The 27,921-nt window shown below is 41.6% G+C and overlaps 1 long non-coding RNA gene across 11 annotated transcripts in view; it reads right to left on the bottom strand.

The window, feature by feature from the left end:
* Positions 1-2,462: 2,462 nt before the first annotated feature.
* LOC102900645 overlaps positions 2,463-27,921 on the bottom strand; it is a 47,071-nt gene continuing 21,612 nt past the window's right edge. The window contains exons 3-8 of one of the 11 annotated variants that reach the window (XR_006597998.1): positions 20,233-20,348; positions 18,736-18,912; positions 5,903-6,531; positions 4,146-4,205; positions 2,793-2,863; positions 2,463-2,633 (exon numbers count right to left, since the gene is read on the bottom strand). This is a non-coding gene — a long non-coding RNA (uncharacterized LOC102900645). Of the gene's footprint in view, positions 2,688-2,792; positions 2,875-4,145; positions 4,206-4,265; positions 5,279-5,902; positions 6,532-18,735; positions 18,913-20,232; positions 20,349-27,921 lie in introns of those variants that run through there. The other 10 variants (XR_006598000.1, XR_002157264.2, XR_006597999.1 and 7 more) reach the window with 10 other exon arrangements.

Genomic DNA, 27,921 nt, shown 5'->3' with positions numbered 1-27,921 from the left:
ATATCCATACAATGGAATAGTATTTGGCCATAAAAAGGAATGAAATACAGATACATGGTTCAACATGGGTGAACTTTGAAAACATGCTCAGTGAAAGAAACCAGACACAAAAGGTCCCATAGTTTAATATTTCTTTTATATGAAATGTCCAGAAAAGGCAAATCCATAGAGACAAAAAGTAGATTAGCAGTTGCTAGGGGCTGAGGGAAGAGGGAATGGGGGGGGGGGGAGGAGGGCCCACTAATGGGTATGGGGTTTCTTTTTAGAAACAAAAAACTTTTGTTTTATTTTTTATTTAAAAGAAAATTTTAAGTTTCTTTATTTATTTTAGGAGGGAAGGGGCAGAGAGAGAGGGAGAGAGAAAATCCCAAGCAGGTTCTGTGCTCAGCATGGAGCCTGATGTAGGGCTCAATCTCATGAATTGTGAGATCATGACCTGAGCTGAAATCAAGAGTTGGATGCTCAGGGCGCCTGGGTGGCGCAGTCGGTTGAGCGGCCGACTTCAGCCAGGTCACGATCTCGCGGTCCGTGAGTTTGAGCCCCGTGTTGGGTTCTGGGCTGATGGCTCGGAGCCTGGAGCCTGTTTCCGATTCTGTGTCTCCCTCTCTCTCTGCCCCTCCCCTGTTCATGCTCTGTCTCTCTCTGTCCCAAAAATAAATAAAAAACGTTGAAAAAAAAAAAAAAGAGTTGGATGCTCAACTGACTGAGTCACCCAGGCCACTAAAATTTTTGTTTTAATAAAAATGTTTCAAAAAATTGTTTTACATAGTAGTGATGGTTGCACAATTTTATAAATGTGCTTAAATCCATTGAATTGTAAACTTTGAAAGTGTGAATTTTATGGTATGCGAATTTATCTCAATAAAACTGTTGCATTATAAAACAACGTCAATGACAAAAATCCCAATCCTTGTTAATACTTATTCATTGAGCTAATAGGTAGAGTGAGTTTTTGGAGAGACACAGAAATCTCTTTCCACGTGGGAAATTTCTCTGTCTGGTCTATTAATTTAGTCATCTTGGTTTTTTAATGTCTGTCAAACTTTTCATCGAAATATTGTATATTCCTTCCCAGGAACTGCTATCCCACTTTAGGTAAAAAAAAAAAAAAAAAAAAAAAAAAAAATCAAATCTATGGAAGCTTTTCCATTTTAAACAGATAAAAGCAGAGCTGGTATGTTAAACATATGCTTTCATGTTTAGTCTGATTTTGTTACATAAGGGATAGTAAAACAAGCCCTTTAGCTGACATTTTTTTCTGAGTAACAAGGAATATTATTAGAACATAAACTAATAATGTTCTCTATCTAAAACCATTAGTGAGACTGAGAAAAAAAATAAGCAGGTCCTACTCTGTAGCAAAATGATACATAAATATAGCTTTTAACATTGTATAAAAGAAGATGTGCCTTTTAGAAGGATCTGGGGAACACTCCCCTAAGATAGGTGGATATAGGTTGCTATGCAAAATGTCTAAAAAACCTCACAAACAAGGGCGCCTGGGTGATTCAGTTGGTTGAGTGTCTGACTCTTGATTTCGGCTCAGGTCATGATCCCAGGATTGTGGGATCGAGTCCCATATCAAGCCCCGTGTCAGGCTCCACACTCACTGTGTCCCTCCACACCCTGCCTGCCCCCCCTTCCAAAAAAAAAAAAAACCAAACAAAAACCTCACAAATATACATTTCCTGCTTTCAAAGAACTTATACCTTCTTAAGAAGATAAGCTTTACAAGATAATCTTCATTAAATGGCATAATGTGTGGAAAGCACACACTTTTGGTACACATTATAGTAAGATCTTCAGAATTAATGTACTTACCTTTCATTAACTAAAAACTTTTAAGTGCTTTCTGTGTACCAAAGACTGTATGAGATTTGGGGATTACTGTGCTAAACAGGCCAGTCATGCTCCTGGGCCACCTAAACAGCCACGTAGAGCAATAATGCAAAAGATGTCACAAGCCAGGATAGAAGTAAGTGCAGCACAGATGGTAAGTTTATTTCATAGTATTTAAGAAAAATCCTTGAAAATTTCCAGATACAAAGTTTGGACTTGGGTGGCTCCGTCAGTAGGGCATCCAACTCTTGATTTCAATTCAGGTCACGATCCCAGGATTGTAGGACTGGGCCCTGCGTTGGGTTCTGTGCTGAGCATGGAGCCTGCCTGAGAGTCTCTCATTCTCTCTCTCTCTCTCTCTCTCCCTCTGCCTCCCCCTTTGCTCATTCTCTCTCTAAAAAAACAAAAGATGGGGTGCCTGCGTGGCTTAGTTGGGTAAGTGTCCGACTCTTGATCTCGGCTCAGGTCATGATCTCACAGTTTGTGAGTTCAAGCCCCACATCAGAGAATCTGCTTGAGATTCTCTCTCTGCCCCTCCCCTGCTCTCTCTCTCTCTCTCTCTCTCTCTCTCTGAAAAATAAACATTAAAAAAACAAAAAAAAACAAAAAAACAAATGACAAAGTTTGGACTTGTCATCTGTTTATTAAAAGGCTCCAGGGTGTGGCTTTTGCCTCTAGCCACAGTAGTACAGAGTCACTCACATTCATACATACATCCTTCCAGGTAGAGCTGGGCCACTTGCGGTATTTGGAGGCTGCGAGGGCGAGTGACAGCTGTTGGCTGTGCCTTCCCTCTGTAAAGCAGGTAAGCAAGATACACAGTGAAGGTAGTAGTTGCTGGTATTAGCCTGGGAGGAAGGGTTTATAAACAGAAAGTGTTACTTGAAGCCTTCCCACCAGTGGTAGCAAGGCCACTCCACCGTGTTGAGAATTGACTGGTCTTAGAACTGTACCTGGTAGAGTCGACTATCTTTCCATGAGATCCTCAACCAATGGGGATAAAGCTGTGGCCCTCCAGCAAGTCCTGAGAAGATACTGAAGTAGAATGTAATTGCGTAGGCCAGCTCCTCCCCCTCTGAGAACCAGCTCCTTCCACACACACCCAGCAGGCTGAGCTTTATTGTTTGTTTCCTTTTTTCAGCCCAGGCACTGGGTGCAAATATGAAGCATACTTGCTTGCAAATGCGCCTGAACTTCATAACCTCTTTTCTCTCCTTACTAAGAATGCATGTGTTCTTTCCTTCATCCCCTTTCTAAGATGCCTGTTATGCTTCCTTCTACCCAAGACCAGCATACTCCAAGAACTTATATCTTATCTAATTTTGCTGCTCAAGGCTGTCAGCTATTTTATACATTATTAAAGAATTGTGCAATCCTAAGCAGAGAGGCTGGTGGGAGGAGGGTGAGAAACAGGGATTCTGTTCTAATAGCAGGGTCTGGACTCCCTGGAGGGCTGGAGGCTCTGTAGTGGAGATCATCATTATTGCTACAGCACCTTTCGTTTTAGGACAGCAGTTTTCAGAATGTGGTCAGAGAACCCCTGCAGTCCCCAAGATCCTTCCTTTTCCCACTGTGTGTCTGTATGAGGCCGAATTTCAACTAAAACATATCACAGCAGATTGAATACAGAGGCAGACATGAAATCCAGCTGCCTTCTATTAAGCCAGACATAGGCATCGCTTCTCGGCCTTTTGGCTAAGATCAAGTGAAGCCAGACATAGGCAATTTGCCAAAAAAGAACTGCCCCTCCTCTCAGTGACTTTTATTTTGGAAAGGATAGCTTTATTTTATTTTATTTTATTTTATTTTATTTTATTTTATTTTATTTCATTTCATTTCATTTGTTTTGTTTTGTTTTGTTTTAGAGAGCACTCATGAGTAGGGGAGAGGGGCAGAGGAGAGAGAGAATATTAAGCATGGAGCCCTACATAGGACTCCATAACATGATGCTGAAATCATGACCTGAGTCGAAATTAAGAGTTGGATGCTCAACTGACTGAGCCACCCAGGTGCCCCAAAGATAGTTATGTTGTAAATGAAAATGTTATTTATCCTAACACGTAATGTGGGTTTTTTTGTTAAACAAATTAATAAATATTTAAAAGTTTTGTTTCAATGTTAATACAATAAATATTGATACAACCCATGAGAGCTTCTGGGAGCCCTCAACAATTTTTAAAACTATAAAGGGGCTCTGAGATTTAAAAGTTTGAGAACTGCTCCTTTTGGGCTACTCTTGGCCCCATGTGTCCTCCCTCTTGCTCTTCCTGAGGGACCTCACCAAGCCCCACTGCTTCAGCTACTACCTCTGAGCTGGCGCGTGCTGTGGACAACACATCAGCTTCCGTGTGCTGCTCTGCGACCACCTGGAGGTAAGGGAAATAAGATCCCCTCTGAGAGCTGACCTGGATAAATCCACCACAGCAGATGTGATCAACCCTTCACTCATCCCACAAATATTTATTGAACACCTACTCTGTGCCATGTACTACTTAGACATTGGGGTTATAGCAGCAAGCAAAACAGAAAATCCCTGAACGTTTTCCTGGGGTACATGAGGAGAGTATAAGAGTATAATGAGAAAGAATGCCATATGTAGAAGTAATACTAGAAATTACCTGTTAAGAGCTTGACCTTATGAAGTATTTGGGATAACCCCAAATTCCAGACTCTTTCCCCCTCAGGGTTCCCAGAGTGATAACCAGACAACAGACAATGATGAGGCAACATAAAGTGACAAAGGGTATGTTGGGGGTGCATATATGTGTTTTCGTCTCTCCCATAAATTATATTTCCCAGTGGCCATTCTGCTAGTAGTGCTCTGGGAAGTAGGTGTTGACAAATTTCATTTTGGGAAGGAGGGAGATGATGCAAGAAAAGTTCCTGCCAGCCGTGAGAGCTGGGAGCCAGGAGAGCAGCCCTTCTGACTGGCAGGTCAGGGACAAGACCAGACTAGCACTCTTGCGGCACAGGCTGGTGATGATCCAAAGAGCAAGGCTCTGGGCAAGCATGAGGTCACCTAAGCACCGCCCTCCAGACACCTACTTAAGGAGAAAAAGAAAAAAGGAGAGAAACAGCTCTTACTGGGAGTTATTACCTGGAAGGAGACTATGTTAAATTGGAAAAGTAAAATACTTTAATTGGTGATTTTAAAGTTCCATCTCCAACATCTTCTTTGCACCTCTGAGATATAGTGTGATAAGATTTCAATCCGGGCTGCATTAATTTATTGTTGCTGGGCTTGTGTGCGAAACCCTGAGGCAGGGAGCTCTGGCAAGGATGACCCTTACTTCTCCTTAACCCTAAACCCAAATATTACTACCAAATTGGTCACATGGAAGACAGGAAGTTGAAGAGATACCAGAGGAAAAGAGAACAGGATGGACAGGTCTTTTCCCTAGAAGGAATTGGTTCCCACCTTCTTTGCCACTTAGGCTACCTGGAAAGGAAAAACACAGAGATCTGCCACTATGCACTTACAACACGCACCGTATACCAGAAAGTGAGGGCTGAGGAGGAAAACAATGGTAGGGGAGGGGTCTTCTTCCATCTTGGAAAACTTCTGGCCCTCTGACAAGATAAGAAAGAGAGCCCCAATCTCATGCGGCAAAGACTGTCCAGAAATGACCCATCAGTGTAGCCGGGGTACAGGGGTGCAAGAGCACCTAGCTCTGGGGGTCCTAAACAGACCAGGTTCGGCCAGTCACTGCTGACAAAATCCAAAGGCAGAGAAATGAGTGGTGGTGAAACAAGACAGGAATTTATTTCAGTGAGGCCAACACACTGAGAAGACAGGGGACTCATGCATCTCAAAGACTGTCTCCAAAGTGCTGAAAATACTCCCAGGTTTATATGAGGAAAATGTGGGAAAAAAGTCAGTGGGTACATGCATGGGTGGGCAGTAAAGGTCTGGTTGATCACTGTCACGGGCCAAGTCTTGCTGGCTCAGGGTGGTCCTTATTGCTTGAGGGGATAGTTTCAGTTCCCATTAGAAAATGCTTTGCCTGCAGGGTCTTTTGCTAGAGTTAAGAGTCAAGCTGGAAAGAAGAACTTAATCACTTACCAAGTACAGATGGAGGTCAAAATGGAGGTAGTTGGTCTCTTTCGCTTTGCTGAACTCCCTTACCCTCCTCAGTCAGAACCTGATTTGGTTAGTGTAGGTAATCTCTCTTACAGCTTGCAGTTCTGTGGCCTTTCCTTCCCTGAGATATTAGGCAGATTGCTTGTCCAGAGGACCATACCTATCCTATAGTAATTATTCAGTCATTCAGCTAATATTTGAGCTTGAGGCCTTTGCTCACTTATGAGTCCTGAAATCACTTCTGTGACCCAGTCTTCTGAGGTGGGAGTGATATGCCGTGAAATGGATCCGGCCACAGGAGGAGAGCTGATTGAAAAGTCAGTAGGTAGAAGACAACAGGAGAAAGACCAACATTCAAAAGCCTAAAGTGGCTGACGTTCCTAGTTGAGAGATAGGGACTGTCTTGTGTGCACAAAACGGGTAGCAGTGATGAGCACTTCCTTCGTTGTGTGTGATTTGTCCTTGATTATTTGTGGTGCTGACGTAGTCTTGTTCTGTGGATAGATTATGCCTTTTAAAAATTTTGTTTTACAAAACTGATTGGCAGTGTGGATGTTCCCAAACTCTTCCTGGCAATTTGAATCACCTTCTTTCAACTTTCTTTGAGGTACCTACGTAAAACAAGCCAGATATCAGAGCTGTTAAAAGACAAACTGAGGCATATCACAATTTTTCAGAGTTTATTTGAGCAAAAATCAGTGGGACTAAGGCAGTGCCAAATCAGAAGTGGTTAGGAGCAGAAGTTACGAAGACTTACAAAGGAAAGGTGGAAACAGAGCAAGGAAATCATGTGATTAGCTGTAGCTTAAGCATTTGTCTTATTCACAAAGACTCATTGGCTGTTTGTGATTGGTTGTCCTCAAGTTTGATTTCTAAGCCTTGAGATATTCATGGGTTTACTTAGGCCTAAAAGACATTAGAACCACCTAGGTCTAATAGTCTCCTTGTTTAATTTAACACAGCATAGACCAATGGTTGTCTATGTTGTCAACTGTAGCACAGATTTGGCATAAACCAGAGTGGATAAACCAGAGTGGATAAGCCAACTCTGTGCTAGAGTTAATTGTATAGACAACCATTGGTCTACACTGAGTTAAATTAAATCACAGATCTACCATAGTTTCAAACCACTTTCTTCCAGCCTTTTGTTAATGTGTGTTCAGGGAATATTAACCTAAATAAAATGTAATTAGTATGAAAAATCTGTTCTCTGAAGTTATATAAGATTATACCTCATTTTTAGATCATTTATGAGGCAGGTGATAAATAGAAGGGCCCTGATGTTAGACTACCTAAGTGAAGTCCCAGCAATTGAATTTACTAGCTCTGTGACTTCTGAAGTTATTTGACCCCTCTCTGCTTCATTTTTCTTATATGCAAAATGGAAGTAATAATAAATAGCTTCTTATCCAGAGTTGAGAGGAAGTAAATGAGCCAGTTACTGTCCAATACATAATAAATGACATGTAATAAATGTCAGTTTCATCATTATTAGTTTTTAAGTTTTTTTCCTGTTCTCTTCCGTTTGTACGGTTAAAGCCATTTTCTTTTTTTTCTCCTAAAGTACCCATTCTGATTGCAGAACTAATATGTATTAGTAAAAGATTCAGAGAACACATAAAAAGATAAAAAGGAAATAGAAATGACCCATTAATCCCAGGTCCAAGAGATATAACCATCTTGAAAATGACTCAAGAAATCTATTTACTAGCATTTCCAAGAAATGTCTGAAATTTCCATTTCAGATCTTCCTCCACTTACAATGGTGTTATGTCCCAATAAACCCTCATACATTGGAAATATTGTAAGTTGAAAACACTTTGAACACACTAACCTGCTGCACATGATAGCTTAGTCCAGCCTCTAATTGGGCAAAATTATCAAACATAGAGACTTTTATCCAAAATGTTGAGTATCTGTGTAATTTATTGAATACTGTTCTGAAAGTTAAAACAGAACGATTGTGTGGGTACAGAGGGTTTTAAGTATGTTGATTGCTCACACTCATGATCGTGTGGCTGGTTGGAGCCGTGATTTCCTCTGCTCGCCATCTTGAGAGAGGATCATACCATGTATCGCTGACCCAGGAAAAGACCCAAATTTAAAATTCAAAGTATAGATTCTACTGGATGAGTATAGCTTTCACACCAGCGTCAAGTTGAAAATTTTAAGTTGAGAGGCGTTTGGGTGGCTTAGTTGGTTGAGTGTCCGCCTTCGGCTCAGGTCATGATCTCACAGTTTGTGGGTTCAAGCCCCATGTTGGGCTCTGTGCTGACAGCTCAGAACCTGGAACCTGCTTCAGATTCTGTGTCTCCCTCTCTCTCTGACCCTTCTCTGCTCACACTCTGTCTCTGTCTCTCTCTCTCTCAAAAATAAACATTAAAAAAAAACTAAAAAAAAAAAAAAAGAAAACTTTAAGTCAAACCATTGTAAATCAGAAAGCATCTGTAGTTGGTTTCATGAGAAGAAAAGCCTCATTTGTCCTAGGATGCTATTTTTCTTCCTTACACTGTTTTGCCAAGAGAAATCAAACAATGAATTAATCCTCAGTGTCTACTCTTTTCTGACACCCTCAGAGGAATCTATCACGATACCTTCCCATCTCCATGCCTTAGTGTCCTCATCTGAGGAGCAGGGATAGCAAGAACCCGACAGCACTTCTGGTCCATGTTCTCCACACAGGGCCACTAAAGCCCTGGATAAACACGTGATGTGCCGGAGGCCCCCAATGGGGCTGGAATTAGAAGCTGGATCACTTGGTGTCCAGGCCAGTATATTTCCCACCACACTGTACAATGTGTAAGGCTGAACTCAAATAGTCTACCCTCAGCATGCCTGATTTCCCACCTCTAAAACTGCCCTGTCTGGGAGGGTGCCCTTGTCTGGGAGTGAGGCCAAATGGTGAAAGGGTGTTGGACAAGGAAGACAGAGGTTCAGAAGCAGCAGGGAGAAGAGGTTTAGTATTTTTAAATTTATTTATTTAATTTTATGGGGGGGTGGGGGAAGAGAGAGAGAAGAGCTCGACATAGGGCTCTATCACGCGAACTGTGAGATCATGACCTGAGCTGAAACCAAGAGTCAGATGCTTAACTGACTGTGCCACCCAGGTGCCCAAGGTTTGGTATTTTTCTCAAAAATATCCATTCTGGAACAAAAGTACACATTTGTACTCAAAAGTATGCAGAATTGAAACAATGTCTTTTAGGGGTGCCTGGCTGGCTCAGTCTATAGAGCATGTGACTTAAAAAAATTTTTTTCTAATGTTTATTATTTCTGAGAGAGAGAGACAGAGCAGGAGTGGGAGAGGGGCAGAGAGAGAGGGAGACACAGAATCAGAAACAGGCTCCAGGCTCTGAGCTGTCAGCACAAGGCCCGATGCGGGGCTCAAACCCACCAACAGTAAGATCATGACCTGAGCTGAAGTCAGATGCTCAACCAACTGAGCCACCCAGGCGTCCCTTGAGCATGTGACTTTTGCTCTCGGAGTTGTAAATTCAAGCCCCATGTTGTGCATACAGATTACTTAAAAATAAAACCTTTAAGACAATGCTTTTTAGATCTTTCTTTGATGAAAACCCTCTTCCCAATTTGGAGTAGTTTCCCTCCCAAGTCTGTGTTGGAGAAGGATGTTCTTTAAAAATAAAGCACTGTGTCTAAACCCTGAGAAAGGAAAAGGGTGGTTTTGGAAGGTAGAGGCTGGGGCGGGTGGGCCACTCCTTGTCAGAAAAGGCAGGGGAAAAGGCCCTGAGGCTGAGGAAGGAGCTTTTACTAGGAAGCACGGTGTTACAAAGGAACAGGGCAAAACCCAACAGAATCACAGAAAGGAATACGAGTTGTACAAATTGATACTAGGGAGATGTGTACGTAGCTAGACTGGTTAACATGTCTTTAGAAAAGAACCCCTAGCTTGTTTTGTTTGGTTTTGAGGAACAAACTTCCACAAGGTCGTCATATCTGAAAATGTTACTAAGTGGGTGTTTACTTTCTCTAAAATGAATATCAAAGGTCCAGATTACAGTCAGATGTAAATCCTTTCAGAAAGATTTTGAGCATTTCAATGATTAAATAAAATGAAGTGTTCAGGATCACATGAAGAACATTAAATGAGACATTTCCTCTGTTACTTCTTTCTGGTCTTAATTTTTAGTTTTTAATTTTTTTAGTGCAAAAAGGTGGTTTTTTTTTTTTTAACTTTTTTATTTGAGAGAGAGAGAGAGAGAGAGAGAGAGAGAGAGAGGGAATCTTAAGCAGGCTCACACTCAGCGCAGCATCCAACTTGGGGCTCCATCTCATGACCCTGGGATCAGGACCTGAGCCAAAATCAAGAGTTGGATGCTCAACCCACTGAGCCACCCAATGGTCCCGATAAAGGTGTTTTTATTAAATTAGCACAGGGACAAGACCAATGGGCAGGAAGAGCTGCACTATTCGGTCTTTTTATATAGCATGTTTATATTTGGATTAATCAAAATTAAATAAGATCAAACATGCCAAGTGCAGGGCACCTGGCTGTCTCAGTTGATGGAGCATGTGACCCTTGACCTTGGCGTCATGAATTCGAGCCCCATGTTGGGTGTAGAGATTACTTAAAAAAATGTTTTTAAAAACATGAAAAGTGCGTGTTATAGTAGGGCTTTAATATATATTTGTTTCCCATTTTTAAAAACATGTATCATTAAACATAACATTAAAACAGGTTGATTTTGCATATAGTTCAAAATTTTCTGAATTCTTATTAATTTATACCACATTTTCTGAGCAAGGAGTTACTATTTCCCTTAGCAGACGAGAAAGCTGATAGCAGAGAGGTTTAACTATTTGCCCAAGGCCTCTCGTTAGTACTACTTGATTCTGAGTCTGTCAGATCCATTCTGACCCACTATCATCAGGCTTTCTGCTCACCCACCACTCCACTGACACTATTTATTTCTTCGATGACTTCCTCATTGTCAAATCCAATGATCACGTTTCAGTCCTCAATCGCATTAGACCCAATTTATCAGTTCTTCTTTTTTTCTTTTTTTTTTTTTGATTTTAGGTTTAAGTAATCTCTACACCCCATGTGTGGCTCAAACTCACAATCCTGAGATCAAGAGTCACATGTTCTATGAACTGAGCCAGCCAACCGCCCCTCATTCCCTCTCACTGGAAACATCTCCTTGCCACCCCTCATTTGGTTCCAGGACTCTACTCTGTCCTATGTCTTTTGCATCCCTCCTTGTCTCTTGTCTCTTCCTCCTCATTTTCCTTAGTGTGCCAGGGTCCAGTCTTCAGATTTCTCTATATTCCACTCCCTGGGTCATCTCGATTTAAACACCATCTCCCCCAAACCTGTTCCTCCAAAGGTTCCCCATCTTGGTAAAGGATATGCCCCAGGGCCCAGGCCAAAACCTTGGATAATCATTTGATCTTTTTCTCTCCCATTTCACATCTAATTCATCAGCACATCCAATCTGTGATACATATGTATTCAAATCTGACTGTTTCTTCCACCTTCGTTGCTATCACCACTTCCATGCTCACTGAATACTTGGGTGACCTCCTAAGGGGTCTCCCTTTGCCCTGCCTCACCCTTCCAGAGGCTGCTCTCCACACAGCACCAAAGCAGGCCTTTAAAATGTGAATCAGATCCTACTGCTGCCCTGCTCAAAACGCTCCAACGGCTTCCCATATTGTCACAGAAAAATCCCAAGTTCTTACTGCAACCTCTGCCTCCCAGTCTTACCATTTGTACCCTGTCCTGCTCTCTCCCACGAGCTGGCTTTGCTTTTCCTTGGTCATGCCAAGCTGGCCTGGCCTCAGGAGCTCTGTACTTGGTGGATTCTTTCCCTCTGACCTCTGCAGGGCTCCCTCTTGTATGTTATTCAAGGTTCTTGTCAAGTGCTGCCTTAGAATTTCCCTCACATGCCATCTAAAATGATACTTTCACTGCTCTCTATCCTTTTAAATGATTTATTTTCTTCGTAGCACTTATCACTATAATAGGGAAAGATAGGATAAAATAGGCAGAGAAGGAAAGATGAGGGCCTGAGGTCCTTGGTGTGGAAAAACACATATTTTGGAACAATGCTGGGAGTGTCTGACCACAGCAAACCCCCTCAGGTGTCAGGTTCCTCTTAACAGAAACCACCTACCTCCCCTCAGGTTTTCCCTCAGGAATTTGACAAAAGACCCAAGCATGGCCATAGACCACCCCTCATACAATGGAAATGAGCCAGTCAGGAATGGACAACCCAACACTAGCTGTCAAGCCAATAAGGATAGAACCTGAGAAGGAACAAGGGGGAAGAGAAGGGGTAGGGTGGACCAGAACCTTATAAAAGAAGGACCCTTGCCTTTAGTCGTTAGGTATTCACTTTCCAATGAAAGAGCTTTCCTTCTATTACTTTCTAATCTTCTACTCTAATAAACTTTTGTCTGCTGCTCATTTTGTGTCCACCTCTTCATTCTTTGAAGTGGCGAGACCACGAATCCTGGGTATTGCGGTAAAAACGTCCCGCCACATCGATACTGTTCATTTGTCCATTGTTTGTCTCTAGCACTAAAATACAAGCTGCTTGAGGGCAGGGACCGTGTCATTTTTTGTTCACTGTTATACCACCAGTGTCTAAAATAGGCACATAGTAGCTATTCAATAAATATTCAGTTTGTTAATCCATCCAATAAATATTTATTGTTTGGATGAGACTTAAGTTTCTGTGGAGAGAGAGGTACTGTGAAAAATAAGCAAATAAATATGTAGTGCACCAGGAGCGCCTGGGTGGCTCGGTCAGTTAAGCCTCTGACTCTTCAGTTTCAGCTCAGTTCATGATCTCATAGTTCGTGAGTTCGAGCCCTACATCGGGCTCTGCACTGTCAGTGCAGAGCCCGCTTGGGGTTCTTTCTCTCTCTCTTTCCTTCTCTCTGCCTCTCCCCTGCTCATGCTCTCTCTCTCTCTCTCTCTCTCAAAATAAATAAGTAAACGTTGACAACATACGTAGTACACTAGATGGTAATAAATTCTATGGGGAAGAGGAATAGAAAGGGCAAAGGATCAGAGTTTTGAATTTTGGCTTTTGCTGTTTTGAATATGGTGATCAAAGAAAGTCTCATTGAAAGGCAACATCTGAGTTGAGAACTCAAGGAAATGGGGGAACAACTCATGAAGATATTTGGGAAATGGAAGGAACAAGGGGGGAAGAGAAGGGGGAGGGTGGACCAGAACCTTATAAAAGAAGGACCCTTGCCAAAAAAGAGAGGGAAAAGTGCAGAGGCCTTGAAACAGTGGTTGAGTGTGGCTTTGAGAAATAGCAAGGAAGCAGATGTGGCTGGAACACAGTAAGGAGGAGAATGGTAAAAGATGAGGTCAGAGAGATAAGGCGAATGAGATTGTATAGGGCTTGAAGTTCATGTAAAGGCTTTGATGGGAGATTTTTCTTTGAGATAGGAAACCAGTGCAGTCTTGGAATGTTTTAAGCTGAGGAGGGATGCGATCAGAATCTCTCTGTTGCTGTGGCTATAAGGTTATAGAGAGTCTAAGCTGGAAGCAAGATCAATTAGGAGGCAGCTGCCATAGTGCAGGCAAGAGGTGACAGAATCCTGGCCTAGGGGAATAATGATAATGGTGATGAAAGTGTTGGAACTCTGGATATATTTTGAGGCCAAAGCTAGCTGATTTTGTCAACAGCTTGAACATAAGAGTGTGAGAGATAGGGAGGAATCACGGTAAAACCAAAGGTTTTGGCAGTGCAGCTGATAAGCTATTTGCTAAGATGGAGAAGACTGTAAGGGGATATAGCTTTAGGGCAGGTGGAGTCATGTACTCGCATTCTCTTTTGCACATATACACTTAATGTGCTTAAGAATATACATTGGAAATTCAAGTAGGCAATTGAATATATGGATCTGGAGTTCAAGGGAGTGATCTGTCTGGAGATGTACATTTAGGAATCATCATCAGCTTAGTGACAGTATTTAAAGGTACAGGCTGCCTAAGATCGTCAGGGTGGGGGTAGAATATAGAGATGAGAGAAGGTTCTAAGAACTAACCCTTGAGGCACTCACTCCATCCATAGAGGTCAGGCAGATGAGCAGGAACTAGCCAAAGGGACGGAGTAGGAGCAGCCAGTGAGACAGGAGGAGAAGTAAGGGTGTTTTCTTGGAAGCCAAGTGAAGAAAGTGTTGGAAGGAGGAGAGAAAGACCAGCTGTGCAAATGTTGCTAGGGGATCAGGTAAGAGGAGGACTCAGAATGACCACAGGATTTAACAACATGGACTTCGCAGGTGACCTTGAGAAAAGTTATGGTTGTGGTGAAAACATGATTGGAATAGATTCAAAAGGGAATGAGAGAGAGAGTTAGTGGAGACAGTGTGTATAGACACTTTTTAAGTTTTGTTTACAAGAAAGCAGAGAGGTAAGGTAATAGCCAAGAGGGAGATGTGGAGTTGAAAGGTAAATGCTGTCCTGTGTTAAGATAAGGATATTTTAGAATATATTGATAGGGTGATGGCAATGATCTAGTGGAGAGGACAATTTGACTATTCAGGAGAGAGGGATAATTCTGTAGCAATGTCTTTGAGTAGATGAGAGAAAATTGGATCTAGTGTCCAAGTGGAGATGATGACCTTGGACAGGAGCTTAATAGTTTATCTGTGACACCATGTGGGAAGGCAGAGAATATGATAAATGCGGTTGGTGATCAGAGCACATGGAAGACATTTTTTCTGGTTGCTTCTCTTAGGAAAATGGGAGATCGGGTCATCAGCTGTGTGAGGTTTGAGGCGAGAAGAGAAGGTGTGAAACAGTTGTCTTGGTGAATGGAAAGTGAACTATTTAGGGAAATATGATAGGATTGTCAGGCAGCACTAAAGGCAGCCTTGGGGTTAGTGGTCATAATTTTATGTGAGCCACTCCACATGATTGGCTGTTTTCCTCTTGCCATGGTCAAGTGCATAAATGAGTTGTAAGGGCTAAAACCAAGGTCTTGAAAGTGCTGGTTCTTTTTGGTGCAAAGGTGGACAATTTTTTGCCATGGGTTTAGGTTTTGCCAGGCAAGTCTGAAGGAGGGTCAGGTGTAGGTAGTAATGAATCATGGATAGAAGCTGGTTAAGGACAGACATGAGGACACTGTGGACAGTGAAATGGTTCTAGGATCAATGGACCATACATCCATTGGAATAAGGAAGAATTATTGAAGTCAGAGCTCAGATGGCAGCAGGGGGTGATGGTGAGAGTGGGAAGCTTAAGAGTGAGATTTTGAATGCAAAATCCTGAAAGAGCTAACTACAGAACCAGAGTTCAGAAACTCTTCACACCAAGTTTCAAATTTCTGAGTATAAGCAAAACTTTCAATATATGCTGTCAGAATAGATTGTGAAGAGAGGGGAGAAGGAGACAGCAATAAAGATGACTTTTGAGAGAGAAAGTGGATAAAGAATCATTTCAAGCATGAAAGGAAAGCAAACCAAATAAAGCCAAAATCAAGGTCATAGAGATCCATGTGGGAAAGGGAAGAACTGGAAAGAGATTTGTTCTATACTTCAAGGTCACAGTGAGAGAGGTGGGTGAGTGGAGGGAATTAGAATCAGGGCTGAAAGCAAAAGTAGAAATACTTGACATTGTTGATCCATGAGGGGACTTCCCTTGTGTGCTATCAAGAATCATTAAAAATAGCTGATTCTTTGGATCTCCAAAAGAACTCATTAGTAACTTTAAGAGTCCCTTGGTTGCTAGCTACCATATGTGAGGGCATAGTCCCCTCCTTACTCAGTGCTCATTTACTTCAGGGACATCAAGTAGTAGTCAAACTACAGAATGTGCTATAACAATAAATCACATTATCTGGACACACTGTTTCTCCAAACACAGGTTTCTGAAAGAGCAGTGTGAAAGACCTCTGGCCACTCAAGTAAAACTGGATAATAAGTTTAATAACTTGGAATACAAACCTTTTTGTGGCTTATCATTTACTCTTGAAAATTATTTTTTTTTTAAAGATTTTATTTTAGGGGGTGCCTGACTGGCTCAGTCAGTAGAGCATGTGACTCTTGATCTCAGAGTCGTGGGTTCAAACCCTATGTTGGGCATGGAGCCCACTTAAAAAATTTTGTAAAATAAAAAAAGATTTCATTTATTATTATTATTTTTTTTTTTTTGAGTAATTGCTACAGCCAACACGGGATTGAACTCACAACCCTGAAATCAAAAGAGTCATGTGCTTTACTGACTGAGCCAGTCAGGAACCTACTAAAGATTTTATTTTTAACTAATCTCTACAGTCAACATGGGGCTCAAACCCACAACCCTGAGATCAAGAGTCATGTGCTCTATGGACTGAGCTAGCCAGGTGCCCCTGAGCTTGTTTTTTTATTTGAATTTTTCAGTAGATAATTTTCAAGAGCATATAATAGGGACACATGACTCTTGATCCCAGGGTTGTGAATTCGAACCCCACACTGGGTGCAAAGATTACTTAAAAAGAAAATCTTCAGGGGAACCTGCCTGGGTGGCTCAGTCAGTTGAGCATCCTACTCATAATTTCAGCTCAGGTCATGATCTCCCCATTTGTGAGATCGAGCCCCATTTGGGCTCCAAGCAGACAGTGCAGAGCCTGCTTGGGATTCCTCTCTCTCTCTTCCCCCCACCCTCCCGTCTCTTTCCCCTCTCCTGCTCATGCAGGCTCTCTTCCTCAAAATAAATGAACTTAAAAAACATCTTCAAAAAAAAAAGCTCAAAAATGAATTCTTATTGTGGTGATATTTGCACGACTCTGTCAACATACTAAAAGTTATTAAATTGTACGCTGAAAATGGGTGCATTTCATGGAATGTAAGATTACATCTCAAAAAACTTTTTAAAAGGAATCAATATTTGGGGTGCCTTGGTGGCTCAGTCGGTTGAGCATCTGACTTCAGCTCAGGTCATGATCTCATGGTTTGTGAGTTCGAGCCCCTCGTCAGGCTCTGTGCTCACAGCTCAGAGCCTGGAGCCTGCTTCGGATTCTGTGTCTCCCTCTCTGTCTGCCCCTACCCCACTCATGCTCTGTCTCTATCTATCAAAAATGAATAAATGCTAAAAAAAAAAAGGAATCCATATTTATTAAATATTGTAATGACATATTTCAAAACTTAAGTCAGTGTTGAGCTCAAAGGGATACTCAACATTGATTTTTTTAAATTAGTAAGTGAAACAGCCTACCAGTGTAGAGTTCTAATGAAAGGAAAAGAATTAGGTCATTCCTTATGTATTTCTAGTACTAGTTAATATAAACCAGAAGTGAAATTGCAACATTGCCCAGGATAATAACTGAGGTTTGCATAAGGCTCTAGAAAATTCCTTCCTTGCAACACTTCCTGGCCAGTATGTGCTCTTGTTCTTCCTGGTAAAGTCCAGCCCATATTGTCTGTGTACTTCTCCTTAACATTTCTTTGCTTGTCACTTGGCTGGATGTGCTTTACTGCTGGGAGAGTAACAATTTTTAATACTGAAGTAGGAGGAGAGTTAGAAGACAGTAGTAAATTTTGCTGACAGGAAAAAGGCCAAGTAGGAACTTGCATGTAAGTCAGCCCACTAGTTAGTCATCGTTCTCGCCAATAAAATACATACCTGGAGTGTGATGGGAGTGGCGATTTGAACGCTCAGCTGGCCTGGTTTCCCCGAACTTTGGAAAGTCCTTAGGTGGGACACAAGTGTACTGAGGTGGGGCTCGCTGCCTCATGATCTCGTAACAGCTGTTGTTTTGTCACAATTATTCATGGCAGCGAGCCCGTCACTGAGTATTCCAGGCTTACGCCTCTGTAACTAAACTTTTTATGTTTACTGCCAAACTGAAATGCTTAAAACACCCAGCAGTGGTGGGCGAACTGAAAGTCTCCAGTCAGAATGACTCCTCTCTGGCATAACTAACAACTCGTGCCAAGTGCTGCCTTCCTGGTTTTCCTCATGTGACTCTCCCTGCTCTGCCACACCCATCAGCCTGTCCAAACCAGTCCCCATGTGCCTCACAGTCTTAGCTTCTGCTGTGCCTTCCCGGAGCGCCACCTCTGAGACAGTCTCTCCTGAGTTCATGCCCTGGGTCGGCCCCATAAGTAAATGTGTGACTTGAGGAAATTCCTTTCCCTTCCCTGGAAAATGGGACAATACTTCTTAGGGTGGTGGTTTGGTAGTAGATGCTCAATAAAAATTAATATCTTCGGGGCGCCTGGGTGGCTCAGTCAGTTAGCATCTGACTTCGGCTCAGGTCACGATCTCGCGGTTCATAAATTCGAGCCCCACGTCTGGCTCTGTGCTGACAGGTCAGAGGGAGCTGATAGCATATATCACTTTCCTCTGAATAGAATGTAGTTCATAATTTAGCACTTAATTATAAATCTCTTGTAATTTTGTTCATGATTTCATGTGGTGTTTGTCTCATCCTCAGTTAGCCCCAACCTTCCCAGAGAAGAGAGAAAAGGCTTTATGTTTTTAAAAATCCTCTTAGAATATCTTCTTAGCGACAGAGCAAGATTACACAGGTTTTAAATATGTTATGGTTGGTAGGCAGTTTGATTTGTTGACACTACCATAGTCAGTTCCATTAAGTTGTGGTAACAGGATGAGACCAGGTGGCTAGGATGTAGAGACACTGTGATTGGGCTATTGGACCCGAGTAACTTGCATCATTAATGTTCAGTTTCTCAGGTGGTGGAGAATTACTTTATTAATATAAGTAGAGGGTTTTCTATACAGTCTTAATACTTCCAAGTTCTATTACTCATCCCAATTACTGACACCAGTTGCCCATGACAGAAACTTGAGACATCCTTAACTCCGCCTTCCTTACCTGCCTCACACTCACCTTGATTAGTCAGCAAGGCCCAATAGATTCTGCCCCTTCTTCGATGCTGCAGTCTGGCCTTCCTCTCCATTCCCACTCCTCAGGCTCTAGTTCAGGCTTCCACCATTGCTTATTTGGAATCTTTGAAAAACCTCACAGCAGGTCTCCTTGTTGCTATATTCACACCTCTGCCATTGACTTCCAAAATGCAAAATGAGGCCACAGTTATCTTTCTCAAACAACTATCTGATCAAGTTATTCTCCTTTCTAAAGCCCATTACGGGCACCTAGAGTGGCTCAGTGGTTAAGCATCTGACTCTTAATTTGAGCTCACGGCATGATCTCACGGTTTGTGGGTTCAAGCCCCATGTTGGGCTCCAGGCTGACAGTGTGGAGCCTGCTTGAGATTCTCTCTGCCCCTCCCCTGCTCTCTCTGTCTCTCAAAAGTAAGTAAATAAACTTTAAAAAATGATTTTCTTTCTTTTTTTTTAAAGGTTTATTTATTTTTCAGAGACAGAGAGAAACAGAGTGTGAGGAGAGGAGGGGCAGAAAGAGAGGGAGACACAGAACCTGAATCAGGCTCCAGGCTCTGAGATGACCACACAGAACCCGACGTGGGGCTCAAACTCACTGACCATGAGATCATGACCTGAGCTGAAGTCAGACGCTTAACCAACTGAGCCACACAGGCACCCTTAAAAAATGATTTTCTAAATAAATAAAATAAAGAATAAAACCCTTTAATGGTTGACCATTAGCCACAGGACCCTGCCACCCACCATGGAGTCCATCACCATCAAATCCTTATCTCCCCTCCCATTTCTGTCTTCCATCATTCCTCCTTTTACATCCTCATTACAGTTATAACGTGCAAGCTCTTGCAAGCTTCTGGGCTTTTTAAGATACTGTTTTCTTGTCCAGGAATGCCCTTCTCCTTCATTTCCCTTTTTATCAGTGGTTTGGAGCAAAGGCTGTAGGTCAGACAGCTTCATCTGAATCCTGACTTCTGTATTTGCTAGCTGGGCTGTTGGGTAAGTTACTAATCTCTTGAGACTCACTTTCCACATCTGTAAAATGGGGCTTACAACAAGCACAGCCTCCAAGGGCTAGTGTAAAGACTGAAGGAGAAAAATGACGTGTCTAGTACTTAGGAAAGTGTCTGGTACAGAGCAAAGGCCAAATAAAAGTTAGTCATTGCTACCACTTAAATATTGAAGTGTTATTTCAAGACATTGCTCATTTGACTTCAATGATAGATTGAATGGTGGTTCCCCAAAGATGTCTATGTCCTAATCCCTGGAACCTACGAGTATGTGATTTCACATGGTAAAGGGAGATTGCAGGTGTGACTAAGTGGCGTAAAAATTTCCAGACGAGTCCCGTGTAATCACAAGATTCCTTATATGAGGAAGGTAGGACAGTCAGAGAAGGGAGAAGGCAAAGTGCTAATGGAAGCAGAGACTGGGGTGAGATAAAGAATGCTGGCAGCCTCTAAAAGATGGAAGAGATAGGAATTACCTGCAGAGTATCCAGAAAGAACCAGTCTTGTCAACGTCTTAATTTTAGTCCTAAAGACTCATTTCTGACTTCTGACCTCCAGAACTATAAGAGAACACGTTTGTGGTGCAGCCACTCTGGAAAACAGTATGGATGTTCCTCAAAAGATTAAAAACAGAACTACCCTATGACCCAGTACTACTAGATATTTAATTGTACTACAAGACATTTATCCAAAGGACACAGGAGTGCTGATATGAAGGGGCACATGCACCCCAATGTTTATAGCAGCACTACCAACAATAGTCAAATTATGGAAAGAGCCCAGATGTCCATCAACTGACAAATGGATAAAGATGTGGTATATATATGTATATATATATATATATACATATATATATATATATGTATATATATATATATATATATATAATGGAATATTACTCTATGGTCAAAAAGAATATAATCTTGCCATTTGCAATAACATGGGTGGAACTAGAGTGTATTATACTAAGTGAAATAAGTCAGTCAGAGAAAGATAAGTATCATATGATTTCACTCATATGTGGAACTTAAGAAACAAAACAGATGAACACAGAGGAAGGGAAGGAAAAAATTAAAACAGAGAGGGAGGCAAACCATAAGAGACTTTTTTTTAGTTTCTTTTTTAAAAAGAATTTATTTTTTAATTTATATCCAAGTTAGTTATTCCTTAATTCCCCTTACCCATTTAGCCCATCCCCCCCTCCCATAACCCCTCCAGCACCCCTCTGTTCTCTATATTTAAGGGTCTTTTATGTTTTGTCCCCCCTCTCTATTTTTATGTTATTTTTGCTTCCCTTCCCTTATGTTCATCTGTTTTGTATCTTAACTTTCTCATATGAGTAAAGTCATATGATATTTGTCTTCTAATTTCACTTAGCATAATACCCTTATTATTATCTTGCAAATGGAAAGATTTCATTCTTTTTGATTGCCAAGTAATACTCCATTATATGTGTAAATATATATTATATATATTTTATATTATATATTATATGTGTATACATATAATGTGTGTATGTATATATATACATATATATATGTATGTATGTATATATATATACCACATCTTCTTTATCCATTCATTCATCGATGGACATTTGGGCTCTTTCCATACTTTGGCTACTGTTGATAGTGCTGCTATAAACATTGGGGTGCATGTGCACCTTCGAAACAGCATACCTGTATCCCTTGGATAAATATCTAGTAGTGCAATTGCTGGGTCATAGGGTACTTCTATTTTTAATATTTTGAGGAACCTCCATACTGTTTTCCAGAGTAGCTGCACCAGTTTGCATTCCCATCAGCAGTGCAAAAGAGATCCTCTTTCTCCGCATCCTCACCAATGTCTGTTGTTGCCTGAGTTGTTAATGTTAGCTATTCTGACAGGTGTGAGTAGTATCTCACTGTGGTTTTGATTTGTATTTCCCTGATGATGAGCATTTTTTCATGTGTTGGTTGGCCATCTGGATGTCTTCTTTGGAGAAGTGTCTATTCATGTCTTTTGTCATTTCTTTAGTGGATTATTTGTTTTTTGGGTGTTGAGTTTGATAAGTTCTTTATAGATTTTAGATACTAACCCCTTTATCTGATATTCCATTCCGTCGGTTGCCTTTTAGTTTTGTTGATTGTTTCCTTTGCTGTGCAGAAGCTTTCTATTTTGATGAGGTCCCAATAGTTTATTTTTGCTTTTGTTTCCCTTGCCTCTAGAGACATGTTGAGTAAGAAGTTGCTGCAGCCAAGGTCAAAGAGGTTTCTGCCTGCTTTCTTGTCTAGCATTTTGATTGCTTCCTGTCTTACATTTAAGTCTTTTATCCATTTTGATTTTTTGTGTACGTATTTTTTGTGTACGGTGTAAGAAGTGGTCCAGGTTCATTTTTCTGCATGTCACTGTCCAGTTTTCCCAGCAACACTTGCTGAAGAGACTGTCTTTATTCCATTGGATATTCTTTCCTGCTTTGTCAAAGATGAGTTGGCCATACATTTGTGGGTCCATTTCTGGGTTCTCTGTTCTGTTCCATTGATCTGAGTGTCTGTTTTTGTGCCACGTAAGAGACTCTTAAATACTGAGAACAAACTGAGGGTTGCTGGAGGGGAGGTAGGTGGGGGAGTGGTGGGGTAAATGTGTGATGGGCATTAAGGAGGACACTTGTTGGGATGAGCACTGGGTGTCATATGTAAGTGATGAATCACTAAATTCTACTCCTGAGACCAGTACTACACTATATGTTAATTAGCTTGGATTTAAATAAAATTAAAAAAATATATAGAGAGAGAGACAGAAAGAGAATGCATTTGTGTTGAATTAAGCCACTAAATCTGTGGTAATCTGTCATAGCAGCAATAGGAAAGGAGCACAACTTCCTAGAGGTGACTTGAACCCCATAACATTTACATATAGAGATATAATTTTGTTAATTAAAAACTTTTTTTAAGTTTTTTGATTTATTTTGAGAGAGACAGAGACAGTATGAGTATGGGGGTGGGGCAGAGAGAGACAATCCCAAGCAGGCTCTGAGCTGCCAGCACAAAACTTGAACCTACAAAACTGTGAGATCATGACCTGAACCAAAAGTAAAAGTCAGACATTAACTGAGTGAGCCAACCAGGTGCCCCTAGATATATAATTTTTTAAAATATATATATTTAAATGTTTATTTATTTTTGAGAGAGAGAGAGAGCGAGAGAGAGAGAGAGTACGAGCAGGAGAGGGGCAGAGAGAGAGGGAGACAGAGAATCCGAAGCAGGTTCCAGACTCCGAGCTGTCAGCACAGAGCCAGACTTGGGCTCAGACTTACAAACCGTGAGATCATGATCTGAGCCAAAGTCAGGGCATTAACTGACTGAACCACCCAGGTGGCTTACTTGCTTTTTTAAGCTTACAAAAATTATATTGGGGCACCTGGGTGGGTCAGTCGGTTGTATCCGACTTCGGCTCCGGTCATCATCTCATGGTTGGTGAATTAAAGCCCGGCATCAGGCTCTCTCTCTGCTGTCAGCTAGGAGCCCACTTTGGATCCTCTGTCCCCCTCTCTATCTGCCCCCCCCTCAAAAATAAATAAACATTAAAAATAATAAGTTAATAAATAAATAAATAAATAAAGTAAGCTCTCAGTCCAACGTGGGGCTTGAGTTCATGACCCCAAGATCAAGAGTCACATGCTCTACCGACTGAGCCCCTAGATATATAATTTTTAATTCGTATGTCTCTCCTGTGAGACTGTATGTTTCTTAAGGGCTACTGCTTATTAATATTTGAAACCACCTCCTATCCCTACCTCTACATACTTAGCACAATGTCTGGCACATTCTCAAACTCTAATATTTGATGGAGGAAAGTTTGTGGTCTCAAGGGTGGGTTTTGTTTCGATTGCATTGAGTTCATGTGGAGATGGAGGGACCAGTCATGGATTCTCAAATGAGGTTCAGTCTCTGGCAAGTACAGGTCTGGGAGATGTGTCAGGGGAAATGATTGAAATAGGTCTGGGGATTGTTGTAGAGAAGAGAGGTGACTGTAATTGAAGAAGCGCCTGGTCCTGGAATACTTTATATGATGAATATTTCATGGGGCTCTGGTCTCTGCTTTTCAAAGATACAATAGCTCTAGAAAAGATCCAGCAGAGGACATTAAAAATGATCAAGGGCAGAGAGAATTATGTATGGCGGTAAAAATGAAAAAGATTCCATTTGCAAAAAAAAAAAAAAAAGTGGAAGTCTTAAACTCATGAGGAATAAGCATTCATCATTTTCTCAAATCCGGAAAAAAATAGAAATAGGTAACATTCCTGAAGCCTAACAGTCTTCCCAACAACAACAACAACAAAAATAGCTCTTTATATAGCATCCATTAAAATACAGAATCCATTACTTCAAGAGGCTGTGTCAACTGAAGTTCTTTTGTTTTTTGTTTAAAAAATTTTTAATGTTTAATTTTGAGAGAGAGAGAGAGAGACAGAGCATGAGCTGGGGAGGGACAGAGAGAGAGGGAGACAGAATCCGGAGCAGGCTCCAAACTCTGAGCTGTCAGCACACAGGCTGACACAAAATGGGCTCGAAATCACAGACCTTGAGATCATGACCTGAGCCCAAGTCGGACTCTTAACTGACTGAGTCACCCTGGTGCCCCACTCTCGTGCCAAATGAAAATGTGAATACTTCCGGCAGAGCTGGATTAAGGGTCAAGCCAGCCTGGCAGCTGCCCTAGGTGCCTGTATGAGCCACAAATCATTGCTGACTACATTAGAATGTGGTGTCTGTTAACCTGAATTTTTCACATAAAACTTCTTATAATTTTACATCTGTAAAATTTGCCTGGCCCTATTCAAATAAACAGCGCCCTTGAGTGGAATTTAAAGAGAAGAAAACCAAACATCTCCTCACAATTCAGATTAATCTCCTTTAGAATGCTTTTGAATTCTAAATGCTTTTGAATAGAATGCACATACGAAGCAGCCTTATCAACTAAACTTCTGGATTGAATAGAATGGATGGCCTTTGTGCTATTTACTAGAGGCAAGTGATTTATCTTCTTATCTACATTTTAATCTCCTTAATATACTTTAGCAAAGTGGTCTGGTTCCAAAAAAAAAAAAAAAAAAATCACAAAAGGAAACTATGGAGAGAACAAGAAGCACAGAAAAGTAGGATTCGTGGGGTGCCTGGGTGGTGCAGTCGGTTAAGCATCTGACTTCAGCCAGGTCACGATCTTGCGGTCTGTGAGTTCGAGCCCCGCATCAGGCTCTGGGCTGATGGCTTGGAGCCTGTTTCTGATTCTGTGTTTCCCTCTCTCTCTGCCCCTCCCCCGTTCATGCTCTGTCTCTCTCTGTCCCAAAAATAAATAAACGTTGAAAAAAAAAATTAAAAAAGAAAAAGAAAAGTAGGATTCGTTGTGCAGACTTTTTTTCCCAGGACATTTAACTTTACATTGGCTAGTGGAAATAAAAGAGCAAATTAAGCTTAAGTAAATAATTTTTATTGATAAAAGATTATTTAATGCATTTTACATTTAGAAATGTTGGATAATTATTTAATGAATATTATTGTGAGGGGCTCCCATTCTGGGGAGCCGACTTTCTCAGTTATGTCTTAACTGTAGGTTTAGAAAAGAGTTGTAAAAACTATGTTATAAATGGCAATTTAGAAATGTGTCGAGATATTTTGGGATAATTACAGTCCTTGGGCAAGCCAGCCCACCAGGTTGGGAACGAATGAGCTAGAGTGTGTGAAAGTTCTTTGGAACTTGTCATTCCTATGCTATATACTACCAGCCTCCGCCTGCTGCAGCCCTCCCACTCCTGTGTGCTGATTATAATATTGCCATATCTTTCAGGTCCCAGAAAGGCTGTGGCCCGGTCTATTCAAGTAACCCTCCCCACTAGGCAGTCAAGAAATGGTCTCCAGAGCTAGCATGCTTGAGAGCCACCCAGGTCCCGTCATGCCTGACTCACCATAGGGACACATCTACTATGCCCAGTATTTGCAGCTCAGAATACAGGTCTAGAGCCTGGTCTAGCCTGGTCTTGAACTCTGGCTGGTAGGTTGTCAAAACTGGCTCCACCAGCCCTTGCACCTGGGTGTGATCCTCAGAAGGCCTTTTCTCCTGAAACTGGACCCTATTTGTAATAATCTTCCTTATGTTTAGGGCTGTCTTGATTCATTATCTTGTAGAGTTCCAAACAAATCAGAAAAACAGGATTCCTGGCTCCAAGCCGTCTCCTCCATCCAGCAGCTGGAGAGCCTTTCTGGACGTGTGTTAACCTTGATTGTCTTGGGCCATCCCCCTTGACTTTTCAGACTGCTTTGCCAATGACTCTGGCAGGTTCTAGTTACTCTCTCTTCTCCTCCTTAGCCCAGGGGGACTTCCCAACCTGATACTCAACTAGGATTTTGCTCTTTTGATCTTTGTACACGTACACACACACACACACAAATATACACATAAACTTTTTTTGAGGTGGTTTTAAAAAAAGGAAACAATAGACCAATAGAACAGTAATGTGGTGGGAATGTAAAATGGTGCAGTTGTTTTGAAAAACACTATGTCAGCTCACAATATTAAACAGACGGTTATCATATGATCTTATGACCCAGCAATTTCACTCCTGGGTATATACCCAAGGGAAACAAAAACATATGTCCACACAAAAACATGTACACAAATGTTCAGGGCAGCATTAATTACAGTGGCCAAAAGGTAAAAATAATCTAAAGGTCTATTAATGGATAATGAATTAAAAATGTGGTATAGCCATATAATAAAATATATAAAAAGGAATGGAGTGCTGATATATGTTACAACATAGATGAACCTTAAAAACATTATGCTAAATGAATAAAGCCAGTCACACACACCAAAAAAAAAAAAAAATTGTGTGATTCTATGTGTATGAAATGTCCAGGAAAAGGAATCTAAGAGATAGAAACTAGATATGTGGTTGCCTAGGGTTGGGGGAGGGTAGGTGATGGATATTTCTTTTTGGGGTGATGAAAATGTTCTAAAATTACATAGTGGTCATGGTTGCACACCTCTATGAATATATAAAAAACCACTGAAGTGCGCAGTTTCTTTCTTCCTTTTTTCCCCCCCTGGGTCACAACGCCCTTTATTCAGACGGTGGCGCACAGCACTAGGCCCCTTGGCTGCTCCGGTGTTAACGCGGAGCCGAGTGCCGAGCTCGGCTGCCCTAGTGATCTGCTGCTGTCTGAACTGCCGTCCACAATAGCCGCACGTCCCGGTTTTTGTTTCTTTGTCCAGGTTTATGTACAGTTCCGGGTGGCAAAAGCACCCCGTCCCCCGCCGCTATCACACGCGACCACAGGACTGTCAGCTCCACTCACAGGCTGCTCAGCAATGAAATCAATGACAAAGTTTTCATTCACCTCTTTCTTTCGACCTACAAATCGAATTTTCCTATAGTCCTTATCATCATAAACCTGCCCGGTGTGCGTAATCTTCTCTCCGGTGGGTGAGGTCCGCACCCCTAGACGCCTGGCGCCCCGGGGCAGGCTCAGCGCTTACGGGCCGCTCCTGCCCAGCAGCCGGCAGAAAGTCACCGTCCTATTTATTTTTTTATAATTTTTTTTTTTAAAGTAAGTTCCATGCCCAACATGGGGGCTTAAACTCATGACGCTGAGATCATGCTGTACTGACTGAGCCAGAAGGTACCCCAAGATATACACATTTTAATTTTAAAAGTACTGTCAGGGCGCCTGGGTGGCTCAGTCGGTTAAGCGTCCGACTTCGGCTCAGGTCACGATCTCGTGGTCCACGAGTTCAAGCCCCGCGTCGGGCTCTGGGCTGATGGCTCAGAGCCTGGAGCCTGCTTCCGATTCTGTGTCTCCCTCTCTCTCTGCCCCTCCCCCGTTCATGCTGTGTCTCTCTCTGTCTCAAAAATAAATAAACATTAAAAAAAAAAATAAAAAAAAAATAAAAGTACTGTCAAATTGTTGCTGAAGTGGTCATAATAGTTTATACTCCCTCTGGCAGTGAGTGGGTATCCATTTCCTTATGCCTTGACACACACACACATTTGACATAACATTTGATATAACAAATCCTTAGTTTTTGCAAAGCGAATAAGTGTAAAGTGGATTCTTATTTCCATAATTAACTACTAAGGAAATTGGACATCTATTCTTAGGATTGCTTTTTTATACTCTTTCCTGCTC

The sequence above is a fragment of the Felis catus genome, chromosome B2, assembly GCF_018350175.1.
Source record: "Felis catus isolate Fca126 chromosome B2, F.catus_Fca126_mat1.0, whole genome shotgun sequence".
NCBI lineage: Eukaryota > Metazoa > Chordata > Mammalia > Carnivora > Felidae > Felis > Felis catus.
This window is presented reverse-complemented; position numbering and strand designations above follow the sequence as displayed.